This window comes from Stegodyphus dumicola, chromosome 5 (assembly GCF_044657685.1).
Source record: "Stegodyphus dumicola isolate Sdum_Otavi_A_Nest chromosome 5, ASM4465768v1".
NCBI lineage: Eukaryota > Metazoa > Arthropoda > Arachnida > Araneae > Eresidae > Stegodyphus > Stegodyphus dumicola.
This window is the reverse complement of record NC_140772.1, coordinates 35527659-35554544: the sequence shown is the minus strand read 5'-3', so window position 1 is coordinate 35554544 and position 26886 is coordinate 35527659. Positions and strand designations below refer to the sequence as shown.

At 33.7% G+C, this 26886-nt stretch overlaps 1 long non-coding RNA gene across 1 annotated transcript; it reads left to right on the top strand.

Moving 5' to 3' along the window:
- LOC118197367 (uncharacterized) lies at window positions 1-26869 on the top strand. The gene is made up of 2 exons (XR_004759577.2): window positions 1-207; window positions 26529-26869. It is a non-coding gene; the product is annotated as an uncharacterized LOC118197367 (long non-coding RNA).
- Window positions 26870-26886: the final 17 nt, after the last annotated feature.

Sequence of the window (26886 nt, the reverse complement as noted above, 5' to 3'; positions counted from 1 at the left end):
TGCACTTTTCTAAGGTTTGTAATGGCAACCCGCCAAAACACGGGTTCATAGATATGTAAAGGTTTTGAGACATGTTATCTTTTCCTTTTATCTTACGTTATAAAGCATCAATATCTTTTCTGTAAGTTTATTGTAAGGGAGTTAAGCAACTAAGTTTATTAAATCACTTGACTGTAAGCATGAAAATTTAAGAGTTTCGACCAAAAGGTAAAAAAATTCTTCATTAATTCTGAGATTGTTGCATTCTGCAGACTTAAAACGTTTTCGTTGAAAAATTACAATAGCTACAAAATAAGGAAATTCAGTAAATAAACAAATAAGGATAATAAAATGTGATAAATATACAGTAAACTCGCTCTTGTTGTTGTTATTTATGCTCAGTCTGACAGCAGCATAAGACCAACCTACGAAATTCCTCGTGGCAAGGAGCCCTCGTGGACAACCAAAATTCCTCGTGGCACAAGATACGCCTGCCTATGAATTATCATCTATCACCTTTTTAGTTCGGGCGCCACCACTTAGAGAGACACTAGGAATTTTTAGAAGCAGGCAAGATAAAAAATTAGCAACGCCTTCGCCGGGAATCGAACCGCGAACCTCTGGAATACGCGCCCAGCGTGCAGACCACCACACCACTAAGGCATGCCAAGAAGGTGAGAGAAATACCTTATAAACCTGTAAGGTGCCTTGAGCACCTTACAGGTGACATTGGGATTTAACTCAGTCCCCCCCCCAATTTTGATGGAGAGCACCCCGGGGGGGGATGGGTTCGAGGGTCTTCCACCCCTGTCCTCTTCCACCAAACCCCACGACAGCACTTTCGGCTCGCCGCATATTTGAAATGCCGCCATGCTGCACCGACACACATACATTTACAAACATCCATGCCTTCTCCGGGATTCGAACCCAGGCCCATCGGCACGGCAGTCAGCGATGCTAACTACTATACCGGTTGGGCGGCAGACTCCCTCTTAACCAGCCTAAATGGCACCAGGTTATGCCGGTTAAAGCGGAGAATTAAAAAAAAATTAATTGATGAAAATGCATCTTTTTTATACTTAAAATAATCATTAATTAAATATGTCAATTTACTATAAAAGTTTTACATATCATTGGTAGGAATGTTTAAAAAATTCAGTCATTTTTTTCTGCTGAAGGCTGGGACTCGCTACCCAAGTTCCCGCTAATATTTTTTTGTGTAAATCCGGCAACCTCTGCCCATAACTCAGCTATCATACAAACAGCTCCCTTTATATTAATTATGGTCAGTTTATAAGGTATTTCTCTCACCTTCTTGGCATGCCTTAGTGGTGTGGTGGTCTGCACGCTGGGCGCGTATTCCAGAGGTCCGCGGTTCGATTCCCGGCGAAGGCGTTGCTAATTTTTTATCTTACCTGCTTCTAAAAATTCCTAGTGTCTCTCTAAGTGGTGGCGCCCGAACTAAAAGGGGGGTGGATGATAATTCTCCCCACCCAGGATTTTGGGATTGGGCCTCCTAAAAACCCCAGCCGCCCTTTAAAAAGGGGATTATATAAGGTATTTCTCCCACCTTGCTAGCGTGCCTTCGTGGGGTAGTGGTCTGCATGCTGGGCGCGTATTCCAGAGGTCCGTGGTTCGATTCCTGGCGAGGGCATTGCTCATTTTCCATCTTGCCTTCTTCCAAAAATACCTAATGTCACTACAGTCACTACATTATCGAAGTGAAGCCCGATAAATTGTATTTTAAAATTAGACATAATTCGAAATTAGACCCATGCTAGAGACCATGCATACAAACTATATGCATTTTGAGAGAATATAGCATTGGTTTCTTTCTTCCAGGAGCTTCATTATTCTCCTTAGGCAGAAGAGTAAGTTTAATAATGGAATCGGAAACATTTCTAATAGCTTAGATTCCCACAAGCGCCGAGCGGTAAAGTCGCTGAACACCGGTAGTTCGGTTACTCACTAGATGCTTCAGGACGGTCTCCTCCGAGGTTCTCTTTGTTCTGGCTGGTACTCCGCCCCTCTCAATTTTATATCAATTATATTTTGATAGATTTCTTTTAAGATCTGGAAATTTGGAATTCAAAGTTTTTGTAAATGAATTAATCACTAAAAATGCCTATGACAAATTTAATAGACTACTTTTTCATCCTTCTAAAAATATTATGTGTTCTTTTGATAAAATTTTACCTAGTAATAATATGTATGAAATTTATACGGATGGGTCAGGCATTGACAGTAATTTTGGAGCCGCTTTTGTTGTATTTTATTATGGTGTTGAGATTGATAATTATATGTATAAGTTGAATAAATATAACTCTGTTTTCCAGGCTGAGAGCTGTGCTCTGGAACAAGCTCTTTTGTATGTCTACCGTAGTTTGCCTCCGAAATCTGTTATTAATATATGTAGTGATTGCTTATCATTACTACAGAACTTACAAAATCCAATTATTTCCAACTATACTATATTTAATATTAAGTCTTTATACAAAAGTATTTCATGTATCAGTTCTTTAAACCTGCATTGGATTAAAGCCCACGTGGGGTTTGTCTGTAACGAGAGGGCGGATGTGCTCGCCAGACAAGCAGCAAAATCTGAAAATATTCCCTTCATCGAGATTTCAGGCTCCAGAAGACATGCAAATAGAATTATATTGGAGACCTATATTGAAGAGTGGAAAAATGACTGGAGTTTATCGGAAAAAATAAACGCTTTTTAAAATATATTGGCATTAAGAAAAAGATGAAAACTTTTAACAATATCGACTTGAATCAAATTCTCACTTCTCATGGTCGCTTTCCAGATTATTTGAATCGTTTTAATGTGCAGAATGGCAATATTTGTTCGGTGTGTAAAGTTGTTGGTGATACGAACCACTTCGTCTTCGATTGCATAATTTTTAAGGCCTTGAGAGACAGATTTAGAATTTCTATGAATACTGTTCCTGATTTCGAAAAATTGCAATCTTTTGCAGAGGCCGTCCTGGGGTATATCAATACCAACAGAATTAAATGTGGGGTTTTAATATAATATTTGAACTGTTCTTGTTTTATTCTTTGAATTTTAACTTCTGTATTTATGCTGTATGTTTTTATCTTGATGTTTTTAACTATATACTGATTTTATTGTATCTTTTATATATACGTTGTGATTTTATTTACTGGGTACTCACCAATAGATATTCGGCTTTTGTAGTTTTAGCATTTGCTGTTCATTGTATTTTATGTATTTTATGCTTTTATATTTGATTGACACTTAATTGTGTTTTTGAGATTTTATTGTATATTTTTCAGGCCCGAGGGAAGGCATGTATATTAATTTTTGTATTTTGTTTGTCTAAACCGGCTTCCTGGTGGGGATTATTGTGCTTGGAATTAAGATTTTTACTTCTCCATGTTAGCTGTGAAGAAAATTGCATTGTTTTTCACCGTAATTTATTATTGATTTCTGATATATCAAAAAGAGAAGACCTTATATCTGTATTTTTGTGTATTTGTGATGATTATTGTGTCTAAACACTGCTATTACATTTGTATTCATGATTTCTTTCTTTAAAAAACAATTAATGTTAAATTATAAAACTTTTATAGCACGCGGAGGCGTACAACCAATGTTCTATGTATGCTTTCAACACCTTTCACTATTCTGTATATCTGTTGGAACAGCTATTTTATAACTTTTCTTGAAATTGTAAATTTTTAGACTACACTGTTATAATAATTTGATTTTTTTTATATTATCATTTAGAATCACTGAGAACTAGCGTTTCAGTGATTATATCGGCACTGATCTTTCCAACGGTTTGAATAGTTCAGTTGGTTATGGTGTAGGAAGCTTTTCATTATTATACCTGTTTTACCTGTCTTGCCTTTGCTCTTTTTCTATTATTTTCTACTAACCATATTTCCTTTTATGTTTATGCAGCTTGCACTTTCTTTTCTTCTTTTGTATGATTGTTTATCAGCTTAGCGGCCACTTTTATTCTTAGTTTTATTTGTCTTAGTTTTTCTACTAACCTTTTTAGTTGCCCGGACCCTTTCAGCTCCTCGGCGTGTATTTAAAAATTTTTAAATTCTATATATATCTTTTATATCGGGCACGGCCGGACCGCTGGAGGCCGTCGTTTGTGGTTTGAAGGAGGAGGTACCATGAAGCCATAAGGCAGCTGTGCCAGGTGGGCAGTCCTTTTCTTTAGCTCTTACCGCTCTTACTGGTAGTTCGGTCTGTGGTTCGAACCCTGGCGAACGAGCTGGCTGCATTGGTGTTTTCGTAATTTTCCCCTTGTGTAACGTGTATACGAACCAGTTCCTCTTAAGAAAGTCCTTCACGAAGACATCTCTCTCCACAGGCAGATATAGCCCTCCAGTGCGTTGCCATAATTAAATAAAATATACCAAACCTAATAGATAAGATACTTGCTAAATCATCTATCAAACAAAAGACGGAAGTTTTCAGTCCTTCTGAAAGGAGGGAATTCGTTTACAGAGTATGCGATGCGTTTTCGCTCAGTAAATTGGCTTATATAAATTTAAGGCCGACCTTTGCTTCATTTTTAAAGATTTTTCTATATGCACTACATTATTTGCTACTGTATAAATATCTTAAAAAAAGCTGAATTTTGCGCAGGCGTTATCTCAAATTAAATTCTTCAATGAAAAGTACGTTTGATTATAAATTAAAAACTGTTGTAAAAGTACCTTAAAAAATAATTTATCTTAGTGCTTTAATTGTCTGTTAGTGAAACTAACATTACTTTGCAACTTAGGGGCTAAATTTTTACAAATGAAACTAATTAACAAATGCAAATATTCTAAAACGTAAAATGTGAATATATAGAATCATTAAAATATTTGTTTCCTATGTACTGTTAATTAAATTTTGAGCTAAAATTAATTTGTTCAACTTAAGAGTAATCAAATAACCAAAATTAACAATACAGCTATTTAATCAGAAAAGCAGAATTATGCATTAAAAGACATTTATTCAGATGTAAAATGCTCAGAAGCAGTTGCATTGTTTTTTGAGACGTGTTGCGTGTACTAATCAGTCAATATTATTAGAGTTTCAAATTCAATTTTTATTAAAAGAATAAATTCAAAATATCCCTTCTTGCACCGTTCATTCTTATGTAGTCGTTTCTCATTTGCAGATGGAAACAGTAACACCTGAAACAGTTCTTTCAGCTGTTTCAGGTGTTATTGCACTAACTTTGTAAAATAAATTCGATTTTGAGAAAATAGCAGTCTGTTTGCAAACCCATGCAATAACGTAAAATTTATTTTCCTTTTCTCCAGATGTTAATGGTGTATCGATTATCTGTGCAACAAAGACAGCAGTTTAAAATATACGCATTTCTCAATAACATTTTGATATTTTTCGATTGTAACAAATTTCATTAGTGCTTAATATCATGATTATAATTAACAACAGTCTCCAAAGGATCTCCAGACTTTTTGATCGCGTACCTTAAGGGGACTCGGTACCCCAAAAATCAATGAAAATACCGATTTTTCAATTTTTTGCTGAAAACGTGCCGTAATACACTTACTACACTGAAGAGGAATTTTGAAATGATCTGACGATAATAAATGCTATAAAAAGGTTTTTAAAATTTTGACACCCCTTTAAATGTTTATTATTATTATTATTATTATTATTATTTTTACTTTTTAATTTTTTCAGTAACTTACTAAAAATCAGTGTAAATGAAAAGGAGTGTAATTAAATGTGACTCCAACTATCAAAAAACTCTATTTATGCGTATATACTGATTTATTTAAATACAAATTAAACATGGAAAAAAAATTTTTTTCACCTTTAAACTGGCAAGTTTTTATATTTATACTGAGCTCAGCAAATAATTTTATATGTATTATCAGTCAACAAAAATGCTATATTTATTCAAAAGTTGAAATTATCTGTGATTAGATACGAACAGAAAGAGGTGGTGTAATGAAAGTGATCAAATTTCTGACCGTAGCATTATTGAAATAGTGCTGGAACAAACATTAAACTTTTTAATTAATTAAAATGCACATAAATTAATTTAAAATTGAATTTATATACGAGAACAAATGGCTAAAATAAGAGAAGAAATCACATAAGCTGCTGAGTAGTTTTAAATAAAAATGTTTTATGTCCGTTAAAATTTCAAATTTTGCTTTTTAAAAAATGAATAAAACGACAAATTAATATTATTAATAATGATTATAAGAGTTTTAGAAAATATATTATAATTAATTCATGCATTAAAATTGTTTTGAGCGTGTTTTAAAAAACAAAAACAGGTAAAGGAAAATTCTACTTGCATTTTATGATATTTTTGCAATATTTCTAGCCAGATAAGGTTTTAAACAAAAGTTTGTAATTTATATTCATATTAATCACTTGAGCAGTACTAAGTTTTAATATAAATATACATATGTATCGAAATTCAGTAATAAAATTTTTAAGAAATTGGAAATGATTTAATGACTATCCAGACAATTTACATTCTTTAAACTGCGATTTCTCAGTTTGCAATTTTTTAATATATCCTTTTACTTAAAGTCCTAAAATTTGTTCAGATATAGACCAAATTATTTAATAAATTTACTGCTTATTTAAAATTATATACTAAATAGAATCAAGGATGGGATTTGAAAAATAATAAAAAGAAAAATTATTGGAAGTAAAAATGTTACTGAAATCATAATTTTTTAAAATTTTTATATAAAAATGTGCTTTTTATTTTTTTCTCAGAAACTAATTCATTAATTGAAAAATCGATCCGTAAAGTTATTAAGAACACTATTATGAATACAATAAAAAATTTTGAAGCAAAAATATTGAAAATTGAGGAAGAAGAAAGAATTTTTAATTGTTGAATTTTTAAAAAAAAAATTCAAATTAAACAACAATTAATAGCAAGAAAATGCTTTTTTCAGCTTAAAACCATTTTGTCTCATAAAACCACTTAATATTATTCATAAAAAGTAGATGAAAGTGCTTAAATAAAAAAAAATCATTCAAAAGGTACCGAGTCCCCTTAAATAAGAAAATATAAGTTGTACCTCTTATAGTATAGTTTTATGTTATGTTATATTACTGAAACAAGTGCGCATGTGCTTTACAGTCGTTACATTCATGATGTTGAGCTCCCATGACGCTAGTGAAACCAGACAAATCCGACCAATGAAAAAACCTCGCCCTCATGTGAAACACGATCATTACACTGGCAAGTGATCGTGATAGCGTATCCCCAAGTATTTCTTTACTTACCCCCCTGAGCTTTGCTTACATTAACTTTGGAGAGCACTCGTTTATAACAGGTTATATTTGCGTTTCTGAAACTTCTTACTCTTACAAAACCATTGAAATAAGATTATATCCCAGAGAGGCCCTATGTGATGCTTTAACAATACTATATTTACTAGCGCTGTGTGTCTACAATTTTCTTACACGAAGTTTGGAAAGTTAATTACGGTTTACGGTTAGTAAATTACGAATTTAATAGTTTTGAAATCACAGCAGTATCATCCTCATACTTATGACCGTACTGTTACTACACTATGATGAATTAATAGTTGATTAAGAGATTTGGTTTGGTTTGGTTTATTTAATTACGGCAAAGCACACTAGGGCTATCTGCCTAAGGGAAGGAATGCCTTCGTGGAGGACTTTCTAAGGTAAACGGGCTCGTATACACGTTACACATGGGGAAAACCCCGAAAACGCCCATGCAGCCAGCCCGTTCGCCGTATTCGAACCTCGGACCGAACTACCAGTGTTAAGCGACTTTACCGCTCGGGCAGTGGTGGCTTGATTAAGAGATAAGGTATCAGAAGTGGGCGAAGCCCGAAATTGGGTTTATTTTCTCCCTGCCTTCAAGCATGCCTTAGTGGTAGCACACTCAACGGTAGCACACTCGACGTGCATTCGACAGGTCCAGGTTCGAGTCCCGGTGAGAGGATTTCCCATTTTTTACGTCTCCCTCATCAAAAAATCCTAGTGACTCTACAAACATCATTTATTTACTGATTAAACTAGAAACATGTTATATAATGATGACTATAACTCTAGGATATAAGCTTTGAAATTGATAAAACTAAATAAAAGTTTTATTTATTAGTCCAAAGAGGCTTTTGTCACTGAAGGACTATTGTTTTCGTTTTGCGATTTTGCGTCGGACTCCTATAAACGTCGGTTCACTTTTCAAACTGTTGCCACAAAATGTTAGAGTCCTGCATTATATTTGAAGAAATTAAATAATGAAAAATCTGCATAAATGATTGTCTATTTCTCGCATTGTGATAAAACAATGGTACACAGAGCCATCGAATTTTGAATGACGAAATCCTACTGCGAATATGGGCATCTGAAATCCCAAATTTGGAATTTGTTTTATTATAGATTTTATATTTTGTAAAACTTTAACGAATTTTTGATTTACAAACTCAATGCTTTAAAAGCGAGAAATGGCAACGTTATATAGAAAAAAAAAATACTTTTATCTCCAGCTCGCGAGACTGTGTATATCGGAAATTCTAAAGATATGCTTAATTTAACATTATTTTGCGATATTGCTCTTGAACTGAATTTTATGGTTTAAGTGCAAAGAACATGATATTTAATAAATAAAGGTAACACTCAAAATGTTAAAAAAACGCCCCTTTGGACGTAATTTAAAATCTGAAAAATTTCAGATTTCCCCCCCCCCTTCTTTCTTTCTTTCTTTCTTTCTTTTTTTTTTTTTTTTTTTTTTTTTTTTTTTTTTTTTTTTTTTTTTTAATAAAACTAATTTTATTTATTATATTTTGTAAGAAAAAAATTCATTTCGGCATTTCAGACCGTAAATCTGATAAACTTTAAATTTGCAATTTAGCATTTCAGACCTTAAATCCGATGAATTTAAAATCTTTATTGTGTGCATTTGATTATTTTAAATGTTGTGCATTATTTAATAGTACGTTACTACGCAAACACTACATTCAACTTTGAATACATGCAATTCTAATTGTCATTTATAAATATAACTTTTTTTTAATTTGGTATTCAGCAGCACGTCCTTTATGAAAGCTCAGGATATAACCCTGGGGGCAATTTACTGATCGGAAAATATGGCAGTCTGTTAGTGCAAGGTCCAAGTTATGTAGTAAATAAAGCAAAATGTTCCAACTAAGCTCTAAGAACTTCTGGGCAATGAAGGTGTGGATACCTCGAAGTATCCTGAGAGAGCTGGAAAAACAAGCTATACTTCAACTAATTTTCCAGGGAGGTGCTATAATTGTTAACTGTGCAGTTTCGTAACGATGCTAGTTTAACTGAAAAAATCTGATGTGTACACCACATGACTTCCTTGTATTGGAATATTAAATTGGAATATTAAATTATACGCATTTTTTCTTGCATTTCATTTAAACTTATTAGATTGAATTAAATCTACTTCGCCGACAGCGCATAAACCACAATAGAATAAATGCATTCTTTAAAATTCACTCTAGTACTTGTTTACCATAGCGACACTCTGGCGCTAGATTCACTTAACAGTATTAATAATTATATAACAGTTAACTTATATAATAATTTTATAACGGAAACCAAGTTAACTGTTATATAATCCAATAATTATATAACAGTTAACATATATATTTCGTTCATATTATAACTCATAATGCACAAAATTTATATCATTTAATGAATAGAATTATCTAATCGTTGCCACATGTTCTATTCAAATACTATAATAAATCTAGAATGATGTATAAAAGAAATCAAGCAAACAAAACAAAAAAAAAAAAAAGAAACAGTTTTTCACAGACGATTGAGTATTTCTCATTTAATTAATTCAGTTCTCACTTCGCGAGAAGGCAAAAATACATAAAAACTCAAAATATCTCTATTAAAAATTACGAAGTAAATCTTAAACACTTATTTCCTCGAAAAAATTCCAGAAAGGATTAAGCATGATTTAAATAATAAATGAAGGCGTTATCTTTGTTGTTGCGAAGCTCAGTTTCTCTAGATTGGCAACAAATCCACTAGACTCCTGTTTCAAATGTAAACATCAATAGCCGCCATTAAAAAAGGCTTAGCGGCAATTAAACAACTTTAAAATTGCTGTTAATTCTAAAAATATTGCACACAGATTTACTAAAGGCATAAAATCCTTAACCGGAAGATAAAAACAACATAATTCAATCATTTTTACAGCAAAAAACGTACAATTTACCAGCATATAAGAGTAAAGAAGCTGAGATCACTGAGCCGGGTAACAGAGTGGATATATATATAAATATATTTATATACGTTTGGTGCGGCGATTGCAACCAAACTACGCGGTGCACATCTACATGTTATAGCAGTCCTATATACAAAATTTCGACGTTCTGAGGCTACTCGTTTTTGAGTTATGCGAGATACATACGTACGCACGTACGTACATACGTTCGTACAGACGCCACGAAAAATTCTCTTCAGAATTCATTTTAAAGCAGTTTTATAATTTTTTTGAAGGAAAAGAGTATTCTATTCTGTCCTTACATACAGATATCACGCAAAATCATCGTAAAATTGCATTCGATAGCGGTCAAAATGGATATTTTCGTTGAAATATGCTGCCTGAAACTTTTCGCGATTACAATACTTCCTTTTTACTTCGTACAAGGAAGTAAAAAAGCAAGCCAGTGTAAAATTAGACAAAAATGCGACTTTAGGTGGGCGCAGACTCTGACTAAACTCTCTCGATTTTGAGGGAGATCTTAGGAACAAAACGTTTTTGTTACTGAATAAGAAAGATTTACCGCGGAAGTTTCTTTTCAATACTCTTGATATTTTTTAAAGAACTCAGAAGTTCTATTTTAACCGTCTAGTTATATCCTCGGCTCAGGCGATCACAATTTGCTATTTCAGGATCCCGCGTAAGAACGCTATCCTAGTGTAAGCTAAATTCAACTTCGAAAAATAAGTTCGTTTGTACATAAGAAATCCTTTAAAGATAGTGAATTGTAAACAGTCTACAGTAGGGGAATTCATAAGTTCATTTTAAGTGGATGCTGTTGTGACCTGTCCGTATATATATATATATTCTTCCTTCACGTTCGTACGGAGTTCATGCGGATTTGGAGTGAATAATGAAAACACTACTTGATGGAATATCGAAACACAATTTATTTACCAATATTTATCAGGATAGCTCCAAAACACTTTTACAGTCGTCGAAGATCTACTATAAACACGCTGGAACAATCAGCGACACAGTCTTCACACTATCAGGCAATAACGGTGGAGATAGCTTCACTGCAAAGCACCAGAGTACAGCTCCCGACTTTGCTCGGTCGTTCTCGGAACTCCACGTACTCTCGAAACTCTCCACGCTACAACTCGCAAAGCACTCGACGACACACACAGCACAGCTCCCGACTCTTCGGTTCAGTCGTTCCCGGAGCTGAACACACTCTCTCGACGATACACTAAGAGACTCTTCGATGCACTCGACGACCCACTCGGCACTCGCTGCCCGGCTGTTCACTCGATCGACTCCGCACGGACTGACTAACTCGAGATTCACTATCTCACACTCACTCTCCGCGTACCAGCAGGGCTTATATAGTTTTTTGCTTGTGTTCGAGAACATTCTGGGCTAAATCGGTAAGAATTCGTTCCAGAAGGTTCTAAATCCGCCCATGGCATATCGCCAATTTTGTCGCCAAATGGGCGATTTCTTGCCAAATGTGGCAGCTCTGCCTTCCCTTGCCATTTTATGGCAACCCTAAAACTGCTTTGCGGAGGAAGCTATCTTACCGCGCCTGGACATTTCGAAACAAAATAATAACAAAAAATTAATAAAAAAAAAATAAACTTGGAGGTTTCAGATTTCAATTACGTCCAAAGGGGAGTTTTTTTAACGTTTTGTGCATTACCTTTATTTATTAAATATCATGTTCTTCGCACTTAAACCATAAAATTCAGTTCAATAGCAATGTCGCAACATCATTTTAAAATGAGCAAAGAATTTCCGATACACAGTTCCACACGTTGGAGATAAAAAGTTTAAAAAATATGAAATCGATCATAAAACAAATTCGAAATTTCAAATTTGGTCTTCCACATGCCCATATTCGCAGTAGGATTACGTCATTCAAAATTGGATGTCTTTAGGTACCATTGTTTTTTCACAATGCGAGAAACTTACATACATTCATGTAGATTCTTCATAAATTAATTTATTTAAATATAATGCAGGGGTCTAATATTTGGTAGCAACAATTTAAAAAGTGAAACACAATTTATAGAGTGAATGAATGCAAAATGCCAAAACGAAATTAATATCCCTTCTGGGCAAATTGCCCCTTTGGGCTTTAAAAAAATTAAATTTTCTGAATGGAATGAGGAACAAGCCTCTCGCCACCTAAATTGATCTGCTAATCAAAAAATTACATGATGACACCCGTTCATAAGACACATTTCAATACAGAGGCAAAGAGAGAAGTTGCTGAATGGATTTATGCATTTTTGTATTAATTACTTCCCTTTTAACATCGGGTTTTTTCATACGTTATGCAAAATGAGAGATTCTATTTTGTAACAATAAATCATTCCGATACCCCTAAGCAGACATAAATAATTGCTAGATACGCCTTGTCTTATACTAGGCCTCGGCAATGTATGTACCTTGGGTCACCGAGTGATCCATCTCATAATTTCAAATGACCCATTTGAGTTCTGAAAATAAATATATAAAAATAAATTATAAAACATGAATATAAAACGAGCACTTGAAGAATACATAAAAAATAAATCGAAATAAATAGTAACAATAACATTTTTGTTTGATTACAATGTTAAAATAAGGTTGCAGTAACGAACATGCATTTTTACTTCGTTGTACGAAGTAAAAAGGAAGTATTGTAATCGCGAAAAGCTTCAGGCAGCATATTTCAACGAAAATATCCACTTTGACCGCTTTCGAATGCAATTTAACGATGTTTTTGCATGATATCTGTGCGTAAGGACAGAATAAAAGACACCTTTCCTCCAAAAAAATTATGAAACTGCTTTAAAATTAATTCTAAAGAGAATTTTTCGTGGCGTCTGTACGAACCTATGTACGTACATACGTACGTATCTCGCATAACTCAAAAACGAGTAGCCTCAGAACGTTGAAATTTTATATATAGGACTGCTATAACATGTAGATGTGCACCTCGTATTTTGGTTGCAATCGGCCGCACCAAACCTATGTAAATATATTTATATATATATCCACTCTGTTATCCGGCTCAGTGATCTCAGTATCTTTACTTTTATATGTTTGTAAATTGTACATTTTTTGCTTTAAAAATGATTGAATCAAGTTGTTTTTATCTTCCGGTTAAGGTTTTTATGCCTTTCGTAATTCTGGAAGCAATATTTGTGCAATTATCAACAATTTAAAAGCTGTTTAAGTGCGGTTAAGTTTTAAATAACATGGCGGACATATATGTTTACATTTGAAACAGAAGAATTGTAGATTTGTTGCCAATCTAAAGGGACTAAGCTTCGCAACACAAAAATAATGCCTTCATTTATTGTTGTGAATTCAATCATGCTTAATCCTTTCTGGAATTTTTTCGAGGAAATAAGTGTTTATGATTTACTTCGTAATTTTTATTTTTATTTTGAGTTTTTATGTATTTTTGCCTTGTCGCGAAGTGAGAGCTGAATTAATGGAATGAGAAATACTAAATCGTCTGTGAAAAACTGTTTCTTTTCTGTTTTGTTTGCTTAATTTCTTTTATACATCGTTTTAGCTTCATTATAGTATTTGAATAGAACATGTGGCAACGATAATTCTTCAAATGATATAAATTTTGTGCATTCAGAGTGTCGGTATAGTAAACAAATATAGTGAATTTTAAAGAGTGCATTTATTCTATTGTGGTTTATGCGCTGTCGACGAAGTAGATTTAATTCAATCCAATCAATTTAAATGAAATTCAAGAAAAAATGCGTATAATTTAATATTCCGTACAAGGAAGTCATGTGGTGTACACATCAGATTTTTTTAAAAGTAGCATAACATAATTTCAAGGAGAAATCGGCTAAGTTTGGCAACTCCGATCCAAAAAACTGACTTTGCCATTTTGTGCGCATTCGGTTCAACTGATAAGTGCGAGCTGATATTTTCCCATATGAAATTCATTTTGAGAGCAGCTTAACTACCAAATATTCAGGTGCTTGAATTCGTCTAAGACGTCTGGAAGCCAGATTTCACTATACTTACGTCACAAATTCAGCGTCCGACAAGTCGTTGATATCGAAGAGAAAATTAGTTTGAATTTGTTATTGTAATAAATTAGAAAATTCTTGTATTGAAAGTTTAAAGCGTATTGTAACTATTTTTTAATAAAATTTATCTTAATATTCAACAAGAAAGACTGTTATAAAATGAAAATAACACTGAGCCGAAACGTCTTCTTAATACACACATTTTGATACACAAGAGGGTATAAAAATCCGTTCAGTGGTTGCTTTCCATTATTCGAAGTTCAGATTTTGAGCGTGAAGGTGCAGTTGCCCCTCGCTCCCTATTTTTAACTTCGCTAATTTTTCTTGTCCTTTGTGTTACATGTTTGATCAGATAGCCTGGCTCAGTAAAAGTAGGCGGCCAGTGTAACTCTGATTAAAAATCCGGTTATAACCACGTGCAGTGCTGATAAGGACTACGTGTTTCTGAGACTCCTTCCCCTTTATTTTTCTTCTTTCTAGGTATTTCTTTCTCCTGATGAGGAGGGACCTTTAGCTGCCCTCGAAATCGATTGAGTGTTTCAATATACTTACGCTAATAACAAGGTTGTTTTTACGATTTTGATTGTCACATTAGCGTGTTTCTCTTCTAGTTTATTCTAGTCTACACACATTTTGGTTGATTTTGACTGGCAGCCGTAAAAGGTGCCCATGTCTGTGTTACACTTTTCCTAGTCTATCCTTATGTGTTATATTAATATTAGTTTTATAATTAATATGAAACGCAATTTTAAATTCTATTATAATTAATTATTTGTTTTTAGATGCATTAAGCCTTTAATTAAGATAAGCAATAATTTATGATTTAATAATTATTTCTCTTAATGTATTTATTTTTAGGCGATTAACAATGATACATATCTCTGGACTCTAAGTCCAGAGAACCGTTTAATTGTGTAAAGATCCTATATCTCATGAATGATTCTAAAAATTTATACGTTTCACCTTTTGCTCTTTGTGTTCGTACCAAGTATAGCATCACTCAAGATTTATGTCATTAAGCAGATATATTATACTCCATTTATAGCTCATAGAAATGAGCTTGCGTAGATACGAGGGCCATCCAGGAAGTAGATTACGTTTCCGTCTGTGTCCGCTAGGGGCGGGGCTAGCGCGGCCATCTTGGGGTCAGAGCGTTGCGCAGCTCAGTCTGCATCTAGCCGTGCTAGTGAGAGGTTCGTGCTGTGCTCCGTTCAGATACTGTGACGGTTTGAAATGTCTGCGTTAATTGAAAATCCCGCGAGCTGCGAGGTGCGCTCAGTAATAAGGTTTCTGACTGCAAAAAACTGTAAACCGATAGAAATCTATCGGCAGCTTCGTGAAGTGTATGGGGACAACATTATCACTGAAGGTGGAGTGCGTCAGTGGGTCATAAGATTTCAAAATGGCCGAACCAATGTTCACGACGAAGATCGAAGTGGGAGACCCAGCATAGTGACCGCCGAACTTCTCGAAAAAGTCGATGCTAAAGTCCGTGAAAATCGAAATTTCACAATAACGGAACTTTCTTTGAGTTTTCCACAAATTTCGCGAAGTTTGTTGCACGAAATCATCAGCGAAAAGCTTGGTTACCACAAGTTTTGTGCAAGATGGATTCCAAAAATCTTGACAGAGGACCACAAAAATCAGCGAATGGCTGCAGCGTTGAACTTTTTGGACGCTTACCATAAGGATGGTGACTCTTTACTCGATCGCATCGTTACTGGTGACGAAACATGGGTGAAACATGTGAACTGTGAAACGAAATTGCAATCAATGCGTTTTGATGACGACGCACAGCTGCAAGAAGAGGTAACGAAGTGGTTGAAGGCGCAGGCGGCCGAATTTTTCGACGAAGGAATTTCCAAGCTCGTACATCGCTACGATAAATGCCTTAATTTGTATGGTGACTATGTAGAAAAGTAGTATTTGAGTGTGGCTTTCATCTGTATATAATAAAATTTGTTTCCTATACTTTGTTTATTTTTTTATTCCAAAACGTAATCTACTTTCTGGATAGCCCTCGTAAAAGTATTTCATAAACGTGGCGTAAAATGTGAAAAATAGTTCATCACACATATGGATTTGTTTACTAAGTTATTGTGAAAGAACAGCAATAAAAATAAAATGTATCCTTGGAAGAAAACTGGTTTATTAGAATTGTTACAGACATTGATCAACCCGCAGCGCTGCTGAACAAACCACTTCTAATTTTTCATTTTATTGAAACGTAACGTTATGCGTTAATGACCGGAAATTTAACCAGTAACGTAAAACGTCACCTGACAATTATATCACATGTTATGTACTACATTACATATAACATTCTTACAATAAAATAAACCGGAGAGAAGAAAACAGTAAGAAAATCATAAAGAAAAGAAACGTACTGTTATACGCTATGCGTTCGCAGATATCTCTTTAATAATTACGCCAAATGAGCAGCAAGAAAGCGATGCTTTTGTTGAAAGTAGCCATATCTTGTACAAGATAACAGTTAAGCAGGGGCGTGGCTAGAGGGGTAGCAAGGGGGGACATCTGTCCTCGGGCGCAGAATCCAAGGGGCGCCAAATTGATGTTACGACATTTTGGAATTAAATGTTTTCCATCCTGGGCAAGCAGTAGGGGGCGCAAAATCTTCAGTTGTCCCTGGGCGCTGAAAACCCTAGCTACGACTCTGCAGTTAAGTAATTTAAGATGAACAATATAGATAAGTTGACTTATTCTTAGCACACGAAGAATACTGCCGATCTTCAAAATCATTTACTAAGTGATGTCTAAAGCGTTGCCCAACAAATAGAAGCCCAAAACAATCGCACTAAACTGGAACTAAATAACTGAACTGATTCTTGGCTCCACAGCAGACAATACATAAATTGTTATCTAAGCATCTTTGAAAGCGTCGATAGAAATCGCTCCTAAAACTCCGAAAACACGTTTCCTAGGATGTCGGCAGATTGGCGTATCACTAACTGGTCACAAAAATCGTCGTCAAGTCTTGCAAAGAAACTCTTGCCAAAGTCCAAGCTGTAATTAAGCTAGCTTGAAATTTCAAGCATTGATCGGCTGACCATTACAGGATTCAGAATCTGCAAAATAATGCATTACATAAACGCTTAAAAGCATGAATGGCCACAAATTCGACTAAAAAAATAGACAATAAATTTATATCCTAAAATTCTCTAAGTAAATGTACTAATAAAAACTACCCTAGAATGTATAAAAATGCACAAAACCAAAACACAATCAAATAAAGAGAAATATTTGCATAAATTCGCAACAATATTTATAATATTGTAGTGTACACTTGAGCTTAAATCCTGTGTTTGAAAATGAAATCATCTGTTTTTAAGGTCCTGCATCAGTATTTCTTCAAATGATTCAAATACTGTAGATTTTAACTGTTTATTAACAGCAGATATAGGAAATGAAACTTGTTTGTTATATAGTGTGTCTCAGAATAAAGTCGCTTACGCCAAGGAGGGCATTCTAGACGCGAAAAAAAGTAAGAAGTATTTTAATGTGGCAAGAAACAACTTGTTCTCCCTCATATGACTCCATTTAGTCAGAAGGTACATTAAATAAAACCTAATCTGATGACAGCTAACGTATTATTTAGTATGTCTCATTTAAGTAACAAAAATCAGTAAACTAAAATAACGAAATTAAAATTGAAAATGTTACCTTGTCATTAATTAAAAGATTCATAACGTTGAAAAAGTTTATACTAGCAATACTATAAAATCCAAACAAATTAGCATATACTTTTAAACTGGCTCCGTGCTCTCCATACAGACTACAACAGACGGCAGACGATAATGAATGGTTCAAATAAGGCATGTGTCATTCACCGCCTGAGGTATGCAGTGTGAAACTTAACATACATAGTTTACAAGCTGCAGGACATTGGTGATTAGTAGTAAGAGGATACCAGTTATGGTCTGAAGTACCCTGTTAACTCCAGCTTATCTTAAACGACGATTTTTTTACCAGAATTCCTACCGTATATTTAGGCTATCGCTCAACGGATTAATAAAACCTTGTACTGTCGCACAGCTAGCCTTTGCATCCTTTGTCCTTGATATTCAGCGTTTCATAACTCGTAAATTTCATGGTTTCCTCTGTATGCCTCTGTATAATTTTGTATTATCTTCGGCCTCAAAATGCACTGGAACTTTACTTTGGGACACTCATTAAACTAGCTTTGCTTATCTATGATATTCAACGTCACATGCATCGTAATTTTCACTTTGTCCATTGTATTTTCACCAGATGTTCTATATTTATCTTCAGGCACAAATTGTTGGCGTATCTGTTAAGTGAGAACTCATTTGCTTGTTACTGATGTTCAATGTAACTCATAAACTACACGTTCACTTCTGTAAGTTCAGAGAACACTTGTTTTATTCATCCCGGATTTATTGACGAAGGTGTATTCTTTAGAGACGCGTTTTATACTGGAAGATGTGGCAATCTATTAATGCGAAGCATACACCAGTTGAGACAAAATGCCCGAGCTATGCTCTAATAATTTCTGGAAGGTCATTAAGCAATTTGAGGGCTTGAACTATCATGCAGGAATGGAAAGGACGTATTTTATGTTTCAACGAATCTGTCAAAGAGATGGTACAGTTGTGAATTGCAGTTAACTGTAGTTAACTGACATATACATGTATTTTTGTTACATATGTGAATTCCTGCTATACATCATTCCTTGAACTTGACTTGTAGCGATATTAGGCGTTTTTTGAACCTGGAGAAGTGAAAAATGAGCAATGCCATCGCTGGGACTTGAATCACGGACCTCTCGAATACGCGCCGAGTGAGCTGATCACTACACCACGAAGGCATGGTACGAAAGCGGTATTAATCAAATTCAATTTAGATTTATAGTCTAATCGAGTTCAATTTAATTTATTAACCGTAACGGTAGAGGGATGGTGCCCACGTCCTCCGTCACTCACTCACTCAATTTAATTTACTTTATAACTTTAAAAATGTCTTTAAGAAAATAGTTAGAACTAGTCTAGAAGAGAGCTAGTCTAGATAGCTAGTCTAGAACTTTGATACTGGAAGCCACAGAGATCGCATGACTTCCGAAGACATTTCAACAGAAAAGTAAGCCAGTACGGATGACTGCTGCTGAAAAGGCAAGCTATTATGACCACAGAGAAGCAGATTAAGACTAAAGATGAAATACTGGTGAAAATATCCTTGTAATTCCTTAGGGCCATGAAATTTGTTCACAAAAAATACCTTGAAACTAGATAAATAATACAGTACATATGACTGTTACTAAGAAGGCAAGTTTATTGTGACCACGGAGAAGCAGATCAAGACTAGAGACCAAATGTTGATGAAAATCTCCATGTATTCCTATGGACCATGAAATTTTCTCGAAAAGAACATACTGCAACCGTGAAACTACGTAAATAATCCAGTGCGATCTGATATGCTAATGATCGAATTTTGGCGGGACGCCGTATGAATACAATAGTATTATAAGCTGTAACTGGCAGCCGTATAAACCGTTTAATCAAAGCTACATGAACACGAAAACCATCGTCTGACGCAACCAAGAACATGAAATTAGAAGGTTGCCGGAGAGACAGACATCAGAGACTTCAACTTACTCATCTCACATATTTTAATAGAAGGGTTATCATCAGCTTGAAGTCTGCAGTGCGATCGGCCTGCTGTTGGTATTGCAAGCCCTAGATACGTAACAGCATCCACACAATGTAGACTGGCTCCGGACAGACCAATAATTCCCCCAGTAAAGAGGTTCAAAAGATCGGGAAGCAGTTAGTTACCGATCGGATGGTGTTCCGGTTAATTATAGAGGCATATGTAGTGGCTTTTCTTTGCTCGTGAATCATTTCTAGACAGCTCGCTGAAACAACTTTGTAATCCGTGCGATTTGTATGTGCTACCTTCAACAGCAATTTATTGGTTGCTGTCTTTGCAGTGATCAGCCAACTTAGGCTGATGTGCAACGCCACAAATTACTGATGTGTGGTGTTTAAGACAAAATGCCAGTGGACTCCCCATTTCCCAGCCGTTTCATGCACATGTGGGGGACCACTTGAAGCGGAAGCTATCTCCCTGCTGCAGTATCTGCAAATATTTTATCGTGAGTTGTTTCTTAAAAGTATGTTGCATGGAACAGAATGACAGGAAATTAAAAATAAAATTTTAAAACTAGTTCATTAAGCACAACAGTGCATAAAGCTGCTGTAATTAGAGCTTCTTTATGTCAATCACATTTTGAATCACAATTGAAAAATCTGTTGATAAATTTTGGTCTTATGATTAAAACATATCTGCTCCGTGCAAAATTATGTAGTATATATTAAGTGCAATTGTTTAAAGTCACTCATAATCGTCTTATATCTTTTACTGACGTAAAGTTTCATGCCGCTTGAAAACGTGCTTTTATTATCTTCAGCCAGATTAAGGCCATCATTGTGGCTGGTAGATAACATTCCTTATCTACAAAAACATTTTAATAATTGCATTTTAATGCTTATCGTTTTTACGTAAGAAAACATCCGATCACAATAACACATTATTTCTTTATTAAAACACGTGAATACGCACTATTTTTTTAGCTGTAGTAAAATTCTAGAAAGTCTTTTATTTCTAAAACACAGTTTCTAAAACTGAGACATCAGTTTTTCGATTTTTCAGAATTTTGATTGCCGCTGAGTTTAAAGTGTATATGTTTCCAGTATTTAAATCAGTCCTACCCCATTTTTTAATTTTTTTCATATTCCATTATTTTAATTAGATTCTGAGTCATTACTGTATTATTCAGCAATATCTTTCTGCAGGTGTCCGCCGATAACATCGCGGCAAAATCACCGTGGGCGAAAACGTCGCGGAGAAAACAATGCAAGGCGAAAACGTCGTGCTACAAAACATCGTGGGAAAAAACATCGTGGGAGAAAACATCGCAAAGAGAAAACATCGTGGTACAAAATATCGCGGTAAAAAATAAAGTATCGACAAATCATCGCAGGACGATAACATCGCAGGCCTGCTTTTTTCAGGCTTTAATAATTGTAAATGTATATTCCCATAATGATTTGTGAGCGCGAGATGGAAAGAAAGATAATTTTTACTTTCATATTTTTATTAACTAATAAATTTTTGCTGAAAAAGTAAGAAGGAAACTTAATACTTAAGAATAAACTGAAGCAGAACAAGAAATAATTTTCACTATAAGAGTATTAGATTGACAAAAGTGAAGAAAATAATCTCATAATTAGCAATTTTTTATACATAAGGTCATGCAGTTACGTAACTTCCTTTTTCTAAACATTTTTAGATTATACTTTTAATGAAAAATTACCAGTAAAAATTTTATAAAAAATGATTTATTAATGACCTTTGTTAGTTAACTATGTCAGTTTAAAATTCAGTTAAGTGATATAAGTTGCCTTAATTTTCTATGCTAAAATTTCCCTCTTATTTTTTCAGCAAAAAATTATTAGTTCATAAAAAATATGAAAGTAAAGATTATCCTTCTTTTCATCTTGCGCTCACAAATCATTATGGAAATATCCATTTACAATTATTAAAGCCTGAAAAAAGCATGTCTGCGATGTTATCGTCATGCGATGATTTGTAGATACTTTATTTTTTACCACGATATTTTCGACGACGATGTTTTTAAACTGCGAAATTTTTGAACCGCTTTATTTTGGACGACAATATTTTGTATCACGATGTTTTAGAACTGCGATGTTTTCTCTTTGCGATGTTTTCTCCCACGATGTTTTGTATCACGACGTTTTCGCCTTGCGTTATTTTCTCCGTCATGTTTTCGTCCGCGATGTTTTCGGCTCTAACCCTTTCTGTAATTTCTGATAGTATAGTGTCTGAAATCGGAATAAAAGTACAATTTTAAGTTTCCTTACGCATTATTTGCATCAGGAAATATATGCATCAATATATATATGCATCATCCTTATGCATATATATATTCTTTTGTTCTTTCAAAACGTTTGGTAAAACGAGATCTATACTGAGATAACCTTTGCAGAAATAATAACGTTTGCAAACGTTTAAATTTTCTTGATATTCTTCAAATCTTTTGCAAATGAGATCGAAATTTTCTATAATTGGTTTTAGATTAAATTTTGAACTCCGCTTCATTTCTTTTGCAACATTTATGTCATTTAAGATGTTGTACCAAATATTAATACAGCAAACGAACTCACATGAACAAATATTTGAAATTAAATTGTCAGCCTGAATTTTAGAATCGATATATTTATTACCATTTTTTGTAATTTCTAAAACACCATCGCATATTTCCTTGATATTACTTTAAAGCTATCATATTGTTTCCGTTTTCTAATTTAGCAGGAGAATGCTTCTATGCCCCCGAAGAAAGTAATTGTTTCAATGAAGTTTTTGTATTATTAATTGATAAATTTAGTGAAAGAGTAACATGCGAAATAAAAAAAAAGGCTGTTGAATTGCTCGAAAGATATTTTGCTTAAAGTCCGTTATGTTTACGTGGCGTATTGGTACCACTGTAATAAGCTTGTCAAACTAAATCTGAAATATTGATAATCAATAAGTAGAAATGATTTACAACAAATTCAAGATTTATTGTGGTATAAAGACTGAATGAATTTGACAAAACTATTGATAATGGCTAGAGTCCAGAGTAGTTCCAAGATTTTTTTTTAGTCCAAAGGGATTTGAATCCCGAAGGACTATTAGTTTCGTTTTGGCATTTTGCGTCGGACTCATAAATGTCGGTTCACTTTTCAAACTGTTGCCACAAAATGTTAGAGTCCTGCATTATATTTGAAGAAATTAAATAATGAAAAATCTGCATAAATGTATGTATATTTCTCGTATTGTGATAAAACAACGGTACATAGAGTCATCGAATTTTGAATAACGTAATCCTCCAACGAATATGAGCATGTGGAAGACCAAATTTGAAATTTGAAATTTGTTTTATGATCGATTTCCTATTTTTTAAAACTTTGACGAATTTTTGATTAACAAACTCAAGGATTTCAAAGCGAGCAATGGCAACGTTGTGCACAAAAAACATTTTTATCTCCAGCGCGTGAGTCTCTGTATCGGAAATTCTAAAGATATGCTCGTTTTAAAACTATTTTACGATATTGCTGTTGCACTGGATCTTATGGTTTAAGTGCGAGGAACATTATATTTAATAAAGAAAGGTAACACACAAAATGTTAAAAAACGCCCCTTTGGACGTAATTTAAAATCTGAAACATTTCAGATTTTTTTTTTTTTTTTTTTTTTTTTTTTTTTTTTTTTTAAATTTATAGTCCTTCGATTCTTCAACTATTTCTGAAATACAGATAATCCTAAGACGATCACCCTGGATCCGGATGATTTTTTTGTCTTCAGCTAAGTGGTTGTCTTAGAAAGGTGATAACAGCACCGATTTTTTTGAAGTTCTCAGAAATATTATTGATTTTCAGATGTGATCGCCACGAGAGGATTAATTCTATTTTGTTTCACGCCAACACGGAAAAAATGAAAGATTTCATTTCCCCCCATCGCTTAAATGAAGGACAACATTTCTTCTTATGACATCTGGATACGATACATATACTACGCCATTATTCATTGAAAGTTCATACACTCAAAATTTGAGACAATTTACGATAATTTAAAAAATTACCATTATCATTGGCAAATTAATTGTTTAAAGTCATACATTCTGTCATCTGGTCTAGTAATACGTACAGTGTCTCACAAAAGTGATGGGACACTTGTGCTTTACAAAAGGAAACTAATAAAATAAATTAGAAAAACACGTAAAAATGTTTTTTGGGTGTGTTACATACTTAAATTTAGTAACAATTATTACATAACATACATTTTCTCAAAATATTAAAATAGTAATTTAATAAAAAATACAATTGTTTGGAAAGGAGCAAAAAATGGCTCACATTAAGTGATGGGACACCATTAGATACTACTACGTACTACAATAAAAATATTTTTTGGGTTTTTATTTTTACTCAAAAGCAATTGGCAATAATTTGTAAAATCGTCTGCAGTATTTCTCTCCAGTTTTTTTTTGGAATTTTTGTGTTTTTTAGCTCTGTGCAGCCATGAATACTAAACGAAATGAAACTTTGCCTGAAGTTAGAAAATTACTTATTAATTTGCATATTGAACGTGGAAAATCTATTAGAGAAACTCCTGAAACAGTTAACTTGAGTCATTCAACAATTTACAATATCATTAAACGATATAAAAAGAATCATATGATTCAGAATAAAAGAAGACCTGGCCGACCATCAAAGCTATCCAATGGAATAAAGCGAATTATCGTTCGAAATATTTTAAAAAAATCCAAGAATGAGTGTTCCTAAAGTTGCTGCTGATTTACAAGCATTATATGGAGTAATTGTTAAACCTGAGACTATTAGAAGAGTAATTCGATCTGCTGGATATCACGGTAGAGCAGCCAGGAAAAAATTCTTCGTAAGTGAAAAGAATAGAAAACTCAGACTGGCTTTCGCAAAATCCAACATAAATAAGAATTCTGATTACTGGAATGAAGTTATATTTGCTGATGAGAGTATATTTAATATATTTGGTTCTGACGGTAGAATCTTGGTGTGGAGAAAACCCAGGGAAGAATTTCGAAAACAGAACTTGGTGCCAACAGCAAAACATGGTGGAGGAGGAGTTATGGTATGGGGGTGTATGCCGTCCGCTGGAGTTGGTAATCTTGTTTTTATTGACAGTGTAATGGATCAGTACAAGTATATTGACATTTTAAATCAAAATTTGAAATCTTCAGCGCGAAAATTAAATTTTCATAACAATTTTAAATTCTACCAGGACAATGACCCCACGCACACTGCTTTGAACGTTAGACTCTGGCTGCTGTATAACTGTCCTAAAATAATAAAAACACCACCACAATCTCCAGACTTAAATCCCATAGAGAATATTTGGCAAGAATTCGAATCAAGAATTCGCAAACACACCATTTCTTCAAAACAACAATTAAAATCGGTGCTTCAAGAAGAATGGGGTAAAATCACTCCAGAAATCACAAAAAAATTAGTCGAATCCATTCCAAGAAGATTAAATCATGTTTTAAAAGTAAAAGGAAATCCAACAAAATATTAAAACCTTTTAAAAAGTAAAATTTTTGGATAAATATTTGATGGAAAAGTAAGTGTCCCATCACTTATGTGAGCCATTTTTTGCTCCGTTCTAAACAATTGTATTTTTATTAAATTAATATTTTAATATTTTGAGAAAATGTATGTCATGTAATAATTGTTACTATATTTAAGTATGAAACACACCCACAAAAAATTTTTACGTGTTTTTTAATTTATTTTACTACAGTTTCCTTTTGTAAAGCACAAGTGTCCCATCACTTTTATGAGACACTGTATTCTTTAAACTATTCAATAATACACAGCCAGTATTTTTGTAGGAGTTCATTATAAGTTTCGCTGTGCTAAATCAGGTCGGGATTTAGCACGGAAGAGTTCCAAGGTTTTTTTTTTTAATTTATAGTCCTTCGATTCTTCAACTATTTCTGAAATACAGATAATAATAAGACGATCACCCTGGTTCCGGATGATTTTTTATCTTCAGCGAAGTAGTCGTCTTAGAAAGGTGATAACATTTCTAAGACGCACATTTTTTAGACGACTTTGGTTTGCTATACAAAGCATCGTCTGCTTGGAATTTTTTTTAACTACAGCTGTGTTTTTGAAAGTGTAAATAATCGTCTGCTACTTAAAAAATTTTGTTTTCATGCAAAATGGCACTTTTAAAGAAGCAATGGACAGAAGACTATGGTTCAGCTCTTTTCGAAGAAAATTATTCTTATCTAATTATTAAAAAATGCTGAGAAAGTCATGAATTTTTTTTAAGATAATAAAGTTCCTTTTTTGGGGGGGGGAGGAAATAAAATTGCTTGCCATCAAAGCTGATAAAATAACTACAAATAATAAGTTGATAAATTAAACTACAAAAGCTATTATTTCTGTTTTTTATTCGCTGTTCTTACATATTAAAAAAAAAACTTTGAAAAATATCCAGAATAATATTCATTCATGCAGTAAAGATGATAGTGATAGAATAAAGCACTATTATACTTTTCCCATTTATACTTTTTTTACATTTATATGTTACTTTATCTCTGCCCGAGTTTATTCCCATTTATGTTAAAATACATCATTTTTTTTTTCTTACTCAATGAGATTTTTTTATCACAGCTTAGATTGTATCTCTGAAACTCAATCCTTTCTTTCGATAGAATTTGGAAACTGCACATTGGGGTATAACGAAGAGAAAGAAGGACCTGGGTACATATTTCAAACTGCAAGGGCTCGATTAGACGGATAGAATAAGAAATGGAGTTTAATGACCAGATATGTTTGCTGAGAGGATTTCTTCATTTCTGCGTCATTTGGGAAGCATATTTGGAGTGGGCTGAAATCTGCACTTTGCAATTTCAGTGTTTTGCTTAAGGCTCAGAATCAAACATCAAATGAAACTTAAGGCTTTTTCTTAATAAAAACTGAAATCTCGCTTGAAAAAAAATTGTATTTATTCGAAATGAGGAATTGAAATAAAAGTGTTGCCATTCTTGTTTTATATATGTTACTCAATTT